General features: G+C 39.8%; 1 protein-coding gene across 1 annotated transcript in view; it reads left to right on the top strand.

Moving 5' to 3' along the window:
* Positions 1 to 13,851, top strand: part of LOC122972450 (junctophilin-1-like) — a 31,781-nt gene that overhangs the window by 5,017 nt on the left and 12,913 nt on the right. The window lies entirely within an intron of this gene.

Genomic DNA, 13,851 nt, shown 5'->3' with positions numbered 1-13,851 from the left:
TAACTAACATGCTGATGTTTAGCAGGTATAATGTTTACTGTGTTTACTATTTTAGTATGATAGCATTTACTTACTAGAACTAAAGGTACAATTAGCACATGTATAAAGTGGTTGATGGGAGTGTCATTAGTTTTTTGACAAATTTTGACAATTTTGAAAAATTATCAATTAATTAATTAGACCTCACGGTATCCCTAGAGGAAATGTCAGGGGAAAGTCATTAGTATTCATCGTTTTATGCTAATCCATGTAGCAGATATTGAGATATTTCACTGTATAAGGGCAGGTGGTGCAACAGAAAGAATTGAGGATCACCTTTATGATTCACTTTTTGGCACCATGGATATCTGTACTGAATCTCATTCAATCAATCAATTCATCCAATAGTTGTCGAGAAATTTCAGTCTGGACCAAAGTGATGGACTGACCAACAGAATGTCATTACCATCCCTAAAGACTTGCTGCTAGCGTGGCTAAAAAAAAAACACATTTTTAGGATTATTTGACTGCTGTTACACCAACTTAACTGTGATAAATCATCACTTAGGCATCTGGTAATTTATAATGAGTGTCATTATTTCAACAATTTTTTGGTTTAATTAATGATAAACACTCTGTTTCAACTGTTAAAATAAAATACACGTTCAATATGATAAAACATCAGAGACAATGCATAAGAGAATTTTGACTTAGTGCTGAGCCCAGCCATTTACAGCGATACAGTAATAGCAGACTTAGCAGGCTTTATTATAATATCCAGACATTCTTTTAAAATAGAATAAGTCCTCCTCGGCAAGCACAGAGAGAAAACCCTTTATTCTGCAGATTTCAAGGATATAAGATGAAGATTACATAAGGTGGATTTAACATGCTTAATATTAAAACTCCTGCTTTCGTTTTTTTACTTCACAGAGAAGAGCCATGATATTATGAGTCTTTGTCTGTGTCAGGGAGGTTTAGAAACCTACTGGGGAAAAAGAGAAAAATGGATAATGTGTTGAAAGAGCCATCTGATCTCCTCTACAGCCGTGCATTAGAGCAACAATTTACAGTAGAAGGAAGCACATGACCTAATGCATAGCGCTAAAGCAACAACAGTAAAAGCATTCAAGCTGATACAAAGTGTTTACGGCAGCAAACAAGCTCCCCTGTCCCCTGTACTGAAGTAAGTGATCAAATTACTGCCTGGTACATGCCGCCCAATCATGTGCTCATGAAAACCTCAAAACAAGATCTTGTATTCTCCTGACTGAAATCAAGAAAATATTTTTATGTCCATTCAGTTAAGAGTGAAGCTGTGTTATAAACAGCCAGAATGGCAGACTGTGACGGTTGTAAGCAGGTTATGTAAGTCTCATTATACAGTGCATGGCAAAAGATGCACTCGTATCGATCCAGCTCTAGTCACATGACTCTCTGTCTTTGAATGTGGAGCGTACCCGGCGGATCCACAGGGACAGAGGGAGACAAAAAGACAGAGTAAAAATGGATTGAAGTGAGAGAGCTGGGGGATAAATGTTGATTAAATAAGAAGTGAGATGCGGCAGGTTTGCTGAGCAAAAGCTTTCTGAGAAATCTTGAGTGGACAGAAATGAAAGGAGAGCGGAAAAAACGGGCACAGAGGGGAGACACCCACCCCTCCCCTGTGAATTACAGTAGCCACACAAGAGCTATCCCATCAGCCTGGTGGGAAGGGTGGAGCTGATGACCTCATGCTCGTCATAAGCCAATCGATAGAGGGCTAGTGTGATGCGGTGGAGTGGAGTTCTGTGTCTGTCTGTGACCCCCATTCTCAGTTATTTTGTCACCCTTATCTATGTAAAATGGACTACTACACACATCACATTCAACACACTCTTGTGTGTCCGTTTGTCTAAGTGGGTGTGTGTTTGTGTGTGTGGTGGGGTTGTGTCAGAGGCCTGTGAAGTGAGATAAGTGAAAAATGTGTGCTGTTGAAATGTTTTCAGCTTCATGGTGCTTATTCCACAAAGCCTTTTTTGTTACAGACCAGCAGTTCAGGTATCCTGGTGGCTCAGTTGTGTGTGAGCATATACAATGTATAATACTGTAATGACCTGTGGTACACGTCAAACCCCACCTAAACTTTCCCATTACACCCCATAATCTTACCCATTAGCCCTTATCTTATAAAAGCAGAATTGGGATAAAATAAACTTGCCAAAGCTGCAACCGATAGTACTTGCATATCACTTGAATTTTTATATGTTTTAGTTTTAGTTTATTTTTGATGTGTTATGAGATGATTATTATTTCCCAGGTTAAGCTGATTGAGCGCACTGGCTCTACAATGCTAAGAATAATTTTTTCAAAAAACGCCAAAACAAACATACTGAAAGCCAGTCAATGCATGGAGGCCAAATGTGTGTTTCCATTTGATAGCACTGTTTGCTCTGCAGACTCTGGTGAAAGTTTAACCAACACCTGATATGCAGGTCCTCCAGAAAAGGAAGGATATTTATATGAGGCTTATTTTTTTTTCCTCCTGCAGTAGCAATCAGCAAAATGTTCAGACTGATGATATCCTGGAATGATTTAAGCCTTTGCCAGAGTCACATTTTTACCTCTGACAAGGAAGTTGTTCTTTGCCCGTTTCGTTGTCACTTTTATTAATATATTAGACATTTGTTGGACAGATTTGGATTTGTGTCAAATTGATGGCAATCCAGATCTGCGATTTTGTACATTTGAGTGTAGGTGTGCAGGTTGCAGTTTTTCTATATTCAAAAATGTGTTTTTGTTGTGCTAAAAATTGTTGTGCTACTCTCACACACACATTAAGCTGTTCTTTACCCAATATAGGAATCTAACAACTGTACATATTAGAAAAAAATACATGTGCACGTGTCTCTCTCTCTCTCCCTCTCTCTCTCACACACACACACACATACACACACACACACACACACACACACACACACACACACACATACCTCAACATATATGCATTCACTTAATCAGTGCCCACCTCTCTCCAGTCAGAAACACCTCACGCACATACACTATCACACACACACACACACACACACTGTTATAAAAACCCATAGAGTGCATGCGGTGTGTGCTACTCTGCTAGTGTGTCAGCAGTGAGTACTGACTAAATAAGGCAAGGCATCAGTTGGCTTATCAGCACCAGCCAGGAATATATACCCGTCCCACCACTGATATAGCAGCCCGCCATCTCACTCACACTATCATCTCTCCCAAATGTGTGTGCATGTGTGTGTGTCCTTATAAATGGGAGGGAAAGATTTAAAGAGAATGGGAAAAACCGTTTGTTTGGATGTGAGAGATGAGATAAGGTCGCTACCATTTGGCAAGGGAACAGAGAAAGTGTGTGCAGTAAGTGTGTTGCGTTCATGTCCAGGGGTGTTTGCTTATCACCTGCTGTGTGATGACCTCAGCCACTCACCACCTGCCCTTTTTAGAGAGAGTTATAGATCAGCCTGTGTTTCAACATGTGAACAAAATAATCCCAACACTCAGTACATCATGTTTTCCATCTCAGTGGCGATGACTTCTTCTGCTTCAAATAGGAGCAGAGGTGCAATTGGCTTAATTTTGTGTGTGTGTGTGAGTTTTTGATCTTAATGCAGGTGCCACCTCTTAAGTGGCGCCACACACCTTTCAAAAGCATGCCATATTTCCCCCTTTATGAAGTGACAAATTGTACAGTAGCAATGAGGCACGAAGCATACAGTAACTGTAGGAAGTACTGCCAGCCGTCTGGATCACGAGTCAGAGTAAAGCGAGCCACATCATACAGTATATTTATCCCCCAACATGTACTGCTCAGCCTGTCTCATATTTATGGCGATGTGACGGTGTGAGCTAACACAACATTTATTGCTGACAGAATCAAATGCTTACACACACACACACACACGAAATAACCAGCCACATGTGCCTCATATTATCTCTGTCAGTACCATTAATAACCAGAGTCATTGCCGGTCAGTACATATGAAAGAGCTATAAATAATGTAGCTGATGCAATGGCGCATGCATCATGAATTAGTTCAGCAATTTTCAAATGACCCATAGTGCAATCAAATTACAGCGTGTATTGTAGTCTTATTATGTACTTCACCATATTATTATTATATAAAGTCTTAGTTAGCAGCCTGAAAGACGATGATGAAAGAAACCATGGACACAGTTTAAAGAAGTGGTATAAGAGAAGGCAGATCCACAATCCATCTGAGTCTTTAATGTCCTGTTATTGGCTGGATAACATTGGACAGAATCGTTATCTCAAAATGAATGAGGATATTTTCTAATGTTGATATGTTTCTAAAGGGACAGTCCAATTATTTTAATAATACTCATCATGAGGAGTGCTACTGTGTCTGTGAAAACAGTTGTGCAGTATAATGTCTTCAGTAGGTCTGAGGGGAGTTTTCTAAAGTCTGAAAAAATAATCCTCATGAACCCATTATCTCAAACTGTACTTGAGATTTAAGATTTACAACAGAAAGCCTGCATTACAAATAATACGTATATTAGAAATCAAAAGTCAGGATGACATAATCTCTGCTGCTTCGATTTCAACTGTTTCTTCTTAACTCTGCTCTTGTGTCTCTCAACTTTACAGAAGTCCAATACTAAATCATTAGAATACCCCCTTAAACTCACGTTAAAAGTAATGAGTGGTGCACTATTGTTATGTATCACCTAAGACCAAACAAAAACTTTAATAACTTAATTTGGTAGTTTTTTTTATTACTGTTTGGTTGGAAACATTAAATTTGACAAAATAAATTCGGACAACAGCATCATGAGATCATATCACAGTAATGTGATTCCACTGTCGATAAATGATGTATATCGAATTATTGCTCAGCCTTATCTGTAACCATTCACGAACCACAAATACAGTTGAAAACAGATAACATAAACACACAAGATTGGATCTAACAATTTATTAGAGCATGTACCAAACAGAAGGGAGCAACCATGTACCAAACAGGTAGTTCCAGTTGATTCCTCATTGCGAAACATTTAAACGACTTGTACGGGCATGAGATATTATAGTACATCACTGAGAACAACCAAGCAGTAAATGCACATTACACATGCAGTATGATACCATAGTGTATTTCAGTAAATGAATGATGTAGAAATAAGTTGGATAAAGAAAAGATGAATACATTTTCAAAGTGAGAGTTAAAATCTATAAATAATCCACTTCCTTCTTAATATTTTCCCCCCTGGTGGGAGACAGTAGGAAGATAAGTGGAAAAAGAAGAATTTTGGCAGAAATCAATACAAAGCCTCTCGGTCCAGAAACAGGAGTTTGCAATATATCCTGGATCCATGAAAAAAAAAAGATGTTGAGTACACACTGTATATACTGTATGTAGTAGAAGTCTTGGATAGACTAAATTTACTGACTTACACTGTATGAAAGCTTTGCTCCTGGGGGAGTAGAGGAGCATAGCCTGTGTGTGTGTAAATGTGAGTGGAGCGCTGGGCCGTGTCGACAGCAGTGCCGATAGGATTGGGTTTCAGCAACATGCCATTACACTGTGTGGCTGTGGCTTGTAATCTCTCTGAGAATGGCACATATTTCTGCAGCTTCTCAAGAAATACTGGGATGAGTCAGCCAGGCAGGCGGGCGGCCAAGCAGGTGGGCAGAGGAGGGGGGAGTCATGTGGAGTGAAAGGCTGTTGTTAACTCATGTAATGGTTCACCTGCATTCATTAAAAATTTAAAAGTACTCCTTGTACAGATGGTTTTGCCTACTCCACCATTTCCTCCACAATCTTTCCTTGACTTAGTTTATGAAGAATTTGCCACAAGATTGTATCTTCTCCATTATTAAACAGCTAATGTGATGAATTGCTTCCCTCTTGTAGTGTAACTTCCTGTCTCTGTGTTAATTGTGTATGTAACTGGGGTTAATGAGAGTCAGAGTCAGTGGAGTGAGTTAAATGATAAAAGATGCTTAGAAATAATGAGTGCAAGCAAACAGTGTTCCTGCTCAGTGAGCTAGATCTCTAAGGATTTCTGTGTGTGTGTGTGTATGTGTGTGTGTGTTTGTGTGTGTGTGCTGTCCTCCTGAGAATTCCTTGTAACGTGACAAGATCTTTTATAAAAAAAATCCTGTTTGTCAATGTGCAGTCGTGTCTAACTCTACACACCTGTTCACCAGCAGAGTCTATGATCAATGCTTCAGAAGTCTGCTGGTGAGGAAAATCCAGATAAAAGTCATTGATTTATAAGTGTATGACAATGATGTGATAATTCAGTTGAATGCTCTGCTTAAGGTGTTGCAACTCAAGATCAGGAAGATGTCGATTTAGTGAAGGTTATTGTTAGCAATGTGCTCTCACTGACAGCCCAAAATACTGTGCTTGACCTGCTCCAGAGGATCATCACTGGTAGGAAATTTAACTGTTAAGTCTTCAAAATAGTGTCAACAGTGTGTAGATTGTGACTGTGACAATGTGCTAGAGAGCCACAGCATGCTTTAAACCTTAAAATCAATTATTATTTTATCATTATTTTATTGTCAGTGAACGATAACATATAGCCAAAAAGTTAGCTATGTAGACTTTTGAATATATATTATACATTGGGGCCGGTGCTATGAATAACATCTTCCATCACAGTATTTGTAATTTCATATCTATGCTATATTGTGTTTATGTGTGTATATGTATACACTATATTTTATCCTTTATACTATATTGTGATGAACTACATTTTTAGAGTTTTTGCAGGACTGAATAGAACAAATCCAGGCAATTCCTCACATTGATGCAAAAATCCTAAAATTCAATAACCCTAACCTTAACCCTACATACAGCAGATACAAAATCAATACCTGCAATGTATTTAAAATGCACAAATAAAGAATGGTAGCATCATGATGGTTAGCTGTAATAAATAAAAGTCTGTCATTTCAGTATGTGTCATCTGAAGCAACTCTTACAATCTGTCTGGGTTTTGCCTTGTGCCCTGCTAAATCTGTTCAGCCACTCTGATTGGCTAGCTAGGCCGCTTTCACTCCAGATGTTCACGGATTGGATTATGGAATTATCACTTCTCTTGTTGATTCAGGGTATTGCTTTTCCATATAGAACCCCTCCATGAAGCATGCAACCGCTCTTGTAATCACGTACATGGGCGGTACTGCGTATGCAGCCGTGTTCGTGATGTAAGTTCATTAGGATGTGGTAGAATTGAATCGGTTTAACTGTAAACATGAATACACCCTGCAGTGAGAATATTCCATCTATCTCTGTCACTTTTTCATAATAATCTGGATTAAGTTATTGCAGTGATGCAACACCTGACCCAAATATCATTGAAGTTTTAAAAGAAGTCAGTTTGCTTCAAGATAATGACAATAATTTTTAATGTCACTATCATTGCTGTTTTTAGTCATTTAAATAGCCATAAAACATAGATTGTGTAAGGATTGCATCACAATTTTTCAGCTGTGGGCAGATGTAACCTAATGCTTCTTTTGGCTTTGCAGTGAAGAGGAAATTGATGGTTGTGTGTATATTATTGTGTGTGTGTGTGTGTGTGTGTGTGTGTGTGTGTGTGTGCAGACAGTGGGGTGAATGGTGGCAGAAGATTGGAGGAGAGAGCACAGACCATAATTAAAACTATTCCTTAAGCTCAAGTGGTTGCCAGGCAATGTGACCTTTACTCACATAGGTTCAGCTTCGGATGTTGAGCCTTGTAGTTAAATGAGTTACACCATGGAGTGATTGTTTGTGTGTGTGTGTATGTGTGTGTGTGTGTGTGTGTGTGTCTGTGTGTGTGTGTGTGTGTGTGTGTGTGTGTGTCTGTGTGTGTGTGTGTGTGCGCGTGTGTGTCTCTGTGTCTGTGTTGCCTTGTTTTTGCCAAGTTTACAGTATTTTCACTTTGCTAACTTGTATTTATCACATTTGCAAAATCCAAAATTGTTCCCCATATTGTGTTACATTGGTTCTGTTTGCCCATATGATAGTTAGTTTGCATGTGTGTGTGTGTGTGAGCGTGTGTGTGTGTGTCATGTGTATGTGTTTGCAAGGGCGTGCAAGATTATACCCATACAGTAGGCTGTAGTGTGGGTTTGTTCATTTGCAAATTCATTAATACAGGCCAGATGTCTGGTTGGACAGCTTGCTCAAGTGTCTCTGGTGGTTACCATGGATACTGCCTCACCGCCGTCATCATCGTGTCAGCTATTTGTTGATTTTCTTTATAAAGTAGCAGAGTGAAGAGGCGCTGTTCATTTAACATTGTGGGGGCTTTTTTTTCATCTTTGAAGGCATGTGCAACACTTCTGGTTCCAGTTGTAGATGCACAATAGATTCATGGGCTTTTATTATAGGCACAAATCTATGAAATAGCCTCAATATAATAATGCAAACAGGTCATAGATGTCCTTTTTTCCACACTTATTCCCTGAGCCCCAGTAGGCCTCATTATGGCATGTCTCGGTAATAGTCCTTTCAACTTATCATGTAGATTTGATGTGTGTGTGTGTGTGTGTGTGTGTGTGTGTGTGTGGGTGTGTGTCTGTGTGTGTGTGTGTGTGAGATTATATTAAAGTTAACGCAGTCATTTGCATGTGAGATACCTCATTTTTCCAAGGTGTTGGTCAAACGCGTTGGCATCTATCTATGTGCATTTGCATCTCTCTATATTTAGTTTGCATGTGTATGTTGTGTAATGTTCGGCATGTGACAGCATGTCTATGATTTGTATCTGCTGAGTCTTGTGTGTATGATTGTACATGACCTGTCAGCCATGCAAAATCCTATCCTGACGATCATCTTGAATTCTGAATATTGACTCAAGTGATATTTTTTAATACTTAATGTCTTCCTTAATTTAATTTTAGAGCCAAAACTATTAGTCAGTTTGTCAATTAGTCATTTGACAGAAAATGAATAAACAATAATTTTGATGAGCTTTTAATCGCCCAGCAAAAATGAAAAATATTAGGTTTAAATTTGAAAACTTTTGGGTTCTGGTAAAAAGATGGAAATTTTATGGGGATGCACCGATCAGACTTTTTTTCTCCCAATATTAATACCTCAACTCAGGGTGTCTGCAAATACCAAAGCCCAATCTAATACCAGTGCTCTCTTTTTCCCAAGTTTAAAATCTCTCTAACTCTGTAAGGTGAGATAACATAAGGTCAGCAAATGCTGTTGCACTAAAAAGTGAATCAGCGGCTTTTCATGACTGAATGAATGTAACTGAAAAACTGAAGCAATTACATTCACAAAGAAACTGCATTTAGGTAGATTGGTCACATCCAACAGTCTGCGTAATGAGGTCAGTATCAGCACTGATCTGGTGGCTCGGTAGGGACATCCCAAGATTTTATATTTATAATATTCGATAAATCAGAAAAAAATTTGATAATGACAATTGTTAGTATTGTTGGTATGACTGGTGTGTCAGCTTTAATGGTTTTATGGCTGTTTCTTCATCTGTCCTGGCCTACACTGACTGACAAAAACTGGGGTGACACTAAAATCACATTCAACCTCCAAAAGTTACATCCAAATTTTTTCTGCGGTATATAGTTTACCACCACCACCCCCTCCCCCCTCTATGTCATTAACTGTATCAGCTGTGGCCATGTTTCACTAGCAGTGTTGACACAACAAGCACAGAACTGAGGTCTGAATCCCTGCTATTGCCCTTCACCAAAACCAGAGGGATCATCTCAGCAAGGGATTCTGTGTCACTCTCTCAACACACCCTTGAAGACTCATATCAGCACTTAGAGGAGAGCGTATCACAGCATGTACCACACAAACACATGCACGCATAGACCAGTCTATAGACCACTTTCCCAGAATGGGAAGTCTCATACTTTCGGACCCTACTGTAGACGCACAGTATTTACCATAATACAGTAATTCAGTATGTGTTCAGTACTTCGTGAGAACAGAATCACACGCTAAAATCCTGATGCCGAGACATCCACACAATCTCATACCTGTAACCATGTGTTTTTGGATGAAGGCCAAGTGAGGTCTCAGTGGAAGGTTCAGCACAGAGCTCCTAGAGTAGAGAACACCAGTGAGAGATTAGGTCTGTTTCTAATCCACAGCCCAAAATGTCAGTAGCGTTTGGGGATTTTTTTTTTTTTTTTTTTTTCATGTTTAATCAAAAGTGATTCTACTCATTCTTCTTCCCAGAAATGAAGTCTGTGTGTAGAAACTGATTTTCAATCTGTCTCTACCGCCCTAAACATGATAAATGCATTATTTGAGGGCACAGAATTTTATGATTGTTCAGGGAATAACATAACCCTGATAACTATGTTCGCTGCATTTCTTAAAGAAATAATTGAACATTCTTGCCAAGAGACTCAAAGATTGATCAATCATCTCATCCTACCCTTGGCAAGAAAGCATATAAATATATTTCCCATACATAGTGCCATACATTTAGTTAGCTGCTTGTTTTTCCCCAAGGATTCTGTACAGATAGGCTTAATGACCAGTTTGTCTCCATCCTTTCTATTGTATTCTTTTCTTCTATCTGACAGCTCTATTCATTATGAGACATAGTCGTGTTTTTTTCCCTCCTTATTGTCCAACCTCCCTGCTCCCTGCCTTATGTTTTCACTGTTGCAAGTGTTTTTTTAATATTGTCACACCATGTTCCATTTATTCAAGGGCCTGTACTTGAATTGCATTGTATTGAATTGAATTGTGATTTTATGCTGCTGCTTGTCCTGCGGTGTCCTGTGTATTCTTATTTGCATACTATGCTATGCTGAGTTTTTTTATACACTCAAATCTTGCATGTTTAGGAGAAATATGAGGAAAAGAATATTCAGTTTCTGCATTCAGAGAGCATATTAGATTAGCTGATCTTAGACAGTAATGCTGTGTTTTGAGCATGTACAGTATATCTCTACTTCTACTGAAAATAATAACGGAAAAGAAAGGAGAAAGAGAGAAAATGAGCACAAAGCCCTGGCCTGCTAAGCTATTAGGATGCCCTGACATCTAAAATGCTTCAAGTACAGTACATGGTATCTGGTAGACATGATCACACCCAAATATTCTCATTATACAGCACCACAGCTCTCTCTTCAGGATAAAGTTGGCTTATCTCATAATAACAGCCACTCCGTCTCCCATTTAAAGCCTCATTTACTGTAGCCATTGTCCCCACCGCTGCAGCCCCTGGTAATGTGAGCCCAGACCTCAGCCCAGGAATAATTCCTGAATAATTTCAGTCGGTTTTAGCTAACCACTAATGGTCTTAGTCATGCTTTAGTAATCCTGAATTAGCACCAGCCGGGAATTCAATAGCAGGACTGCACGGATGTAAGAGATATGTGCAGGGCAAGCAAAGTGCTAATTTGTTCAGACTTTCTGTTATGTTATGTGCCGCCGCTTTGGACCTAGGGACTGTTTGGGCAAGATATTTTCTTTTGATGTACAATATCCTTTCATAAGCACATTTGTAAACTCCAAGCAGGAGTTTACCCTTCCCAAAGGGCTCCTGAAATGTGACCCATGCTGTATAGTAGTAGCTTTCTCTTAGTCATTGGCGATGAAAGAGAGTGATGGAGTTTAAAGATAGACTTTTGAGTGCTGATGTTTACCACGGGCAAGGTCAAGACTCATCCTCTATCTTATTATATACTGTACCAGTCAGCATTCCAGTTACCATGCTTGGAACGGGGTGGGGAGGGGGACTGTGATGGAGAGAAGGAAGATGAGGAAAAGAGAAAGAAGCAAAAGGGGGTGGAGGGGGCCGAGAGGGGATGGGGTAGAACTGTGTCAGCATATGTGAGATAGATTCCTCAAATAGGCCATAGCCTGGGGAGTGATGGACTGAAGCTTCACTCAGGGGAACGTGCACACAATCACGCATACATTCACACATACAGGGGCCACAGGAACAAGCATAAGAGATACACACACACCATATTCTGTGGGAGACTGAGGTATGTAAAACCTTAAAGGAGGATGTACCGTGCCGCATGGGAGCTCGGGTCTGAAACTTAACCCTACAGTAAAATTAGAGAAGCTGAGATGCATACCTCAGCAGTTCTAAATTCCCAGAAGTCTTTAGAGGGGCAATCTGTATATCTGTCGTGTTGTCTCACGCTCTCCCTGTCTCACTCTCTTACTCCCCTGATACTGTCTTTCTCTATTTTTTTTTTCATTTCTATATCTTTTCCTTTTCTCTGTGTTTTTTTTTTTTTATGACCCTCATCCTCTCTGTATCTCAAACACACACACTTGCTCACAGACACACATTACACAGAGAGAAAGAGCATCCACCACAGCAGCTGCCAACACTGACTCAACACTTTTCACACAATTCATTTGTCACAGTAATAAAACAGCCATTGCTCTTGCCAGACCTTCATCAATAAAATCTCTCAAATGGTGTTTCAGTCTGAAAGGAGCTGCTTCAGAGTTTTGCTTCCATATACTCTTTGTCCAAATTTCTACAAACTGCTGTGTATGTGTTTGTGTGATATTTGCATTTGTGCCAGCAGGTGTGCAGTATGACTGTTTATGGTGTATGCCTGGGTGCACGTTGGATTCAAATACCTTGATTTGCTTGGACCCGTCCCCGGCGCACAAGCAGTCAGTGGCGCCTGCAGAGCCCAAAACTAGACGTGAACAGGTGTTGCTTTATATTCAGAAGCAGATTGGCCTCAAGTAGGGCGGCTGCAGACTGTCTGACAAGTTATAGAACTTAAAACTTTTCCAAAGGTCAATTGTGAGCATGCATGCTGTTGTTTACCCAGACATTTTGCCTTGCTCAAAAAGACAATGCCTTTGTCCTAAAAAAAATGTGTTTGGAAGATAAATTCTGGGGTCAATCACACTTAAAACTGCTGTAACCAATATTTTTATATTGACAATTAATCAAACAGCTTGTCATACATCATAGGAGTTGTTCATTGTGACAAACCTATAAAACTGCTTTTTCTCTTATAGCTCTATGAAGCATTTTATCATTTTTCAACTAATTGTTTTGGCTTTATGGGCCCAACTTAACTGTTTTGGTTCTGTCTTATTGCCTTTATTAGCCTCATCAGCATCTCTGATAAGTCAGTACCCTACCTGTCCTGCACCAAACAGCAGACAGACAAAGTTGGCAACTAGCTGGTGAACAGAGTGGAACGTTTAGCAGCTAAAGATCCAGATATTTCCCTGAGGAGTCGGTGAAAACAAAGACAGAATTTAAGGGAGAGTGAATATTGGACTTGCATTCATCAGGTGTGCACACACTCTGTCTGATTCCAAATGAATGCTAATGTTGGTCTGTGTCTGTGTTCACCATATCAAAGGAGGTAGTATGTCAGTGTTGTGTTTACAGCTTCTTTCACTGCCCCCAGGTGGACAAAAAAATAAATGAGAGCAGGTGTAACAGTCCATGCACTGTGAAAGGTGTTGGTGTTGTTCATTAATTAGATTAAAAATGTCTATAAGATCCTAACCAACACCTTTTCATCTCTCTGCTCCACATGCCCATGTTTTCTCGCCTTCCGTTTCACTCTCCTCTTGTCCCACTGCTCTATCACACCTCTACTCCCATCATTCTCTGCCTGTCACCTCCCACTATCAGACATCCTGTCTGGGAACAGTCTGCATCGCTTCCTGTGTCTGCCCGTGACTTTATGCCCACTCTACCTAAAGGGAACTGTTAAGATCCTTAGGATATGTCATGGGCGTGCTGTATACATCCATGACACATTCATGCCTCCTTTCACTTGACTGCACATTTCACACATTTCAGAAATAGACGCGTGCATGTCCTTGCGGTTGCATCTGTGGCAAGTGAATGTCTACAGTATACATGACAGTGGTGTGATGTAACCGGAATGCTTTA

Source organism: Thunnus albacares, chromosome 21 (genome assembly GCF_914725855.1).
Source record: "Thunnus albacares chromosome 21, fThuAlb1.1, whole genome shotgun sequence".
Taxonomy (NCBI): domain Eukaryota; kingdom Metazoa; phylum Chordata; class Actinopteri; order Scombriformes; family Scombridae; genus Thunnus; species Thunnus albacares.
Note: the sequence above shows the minus strand (reverse complement) of the source record. Positions and strands in the feature narration are given on the sequence as shown.